A 976-nucleotide genomic window follows, 5' to 3' on the forward strand; every position below is an offset into this window, starting at 1 on the left:
TATATGCATCCTCTCTCTCTCTCTCTCTCTCTCTCTCTCTCCCCGTATATATATGTATGTATGCATGTGTATACGTATGCCTGCATACGTCCATGCATACATATATACATACATTCATACATGCATACATACATACGTACATGCATACACACATACAATCATACATACGTACATACATACATACATGCATACATACATACATGCATACATACATACATACTATAGGCTTTGTATTGTTTGTAAGCAGCGGTACGAACAATGTATAGACATGCTAATATGTTTGGAATTGTAATTAAATAGATTCTTTTTTAATGCCTAGATATCTGGTTTTGAAAGTTCTGATAAATATTTTTCAAAACTTTTTTTTTTCTTTGACACCAACTCCTTAGGCATTCGTCAGATGGCGTATCAATGAATTAGAACATCGTGCAGTTAGACGACCAAAAAGTAAATGAATAACTAAAATAAAAAAATGAAAAACGAAACTAACGTAACGAAAACATTAATAAGAATTATGTTAAAAAAAGTAAAGGTGAAATATTGAACAGATATACACATGTGTCAAACTTTAACAAGCTAAAGCTTCTCTGGAAATAATAATATAATGACTAAATATAATTTTTAATTATTAATAATATCATAGCTGTATTTTCTCTGCATTGAAAAAAACCTACTAGACTGTGTTTCAATTGCTACCGTGAAAAGAAATATAGCTTTCGAAAAAGCTGGACGGACAAAAAGACAAACATTTATCTTTTATATAATTGATGGCTTATGTATGATTATATACATTCAACATAGACATCTGACAATATTTATGACTGTATATATGACTAGATCTATAGTTACTATAATAGATGGCTCTGTGTGTGTGTGTGTGTGTGTGTGTGTGTGTGTGTGTGTGTGAGTGAGAGAGAGAGACAGAGAGAGTGGGCGCGCGCGCGTATGTGTGTGCGTGTGTATGTGTGCACACACA

This window comes from Octopus bimaculoides, chromosome 15, assembly GCF_001194135.2.
Source record: "Octopus bimaculoides isolate UCB-OBI-ISO-001 chromosome 15, ASM119413v2, whole genome shotgun sequence".
NCBI classification, from domain to species: domain Eukaryota; kingdom Metazoa; phylum Mollusca; class Cephalopoda; order Octopoda; family Octopodidae; genus Octopus; species Octopus bimaculoides.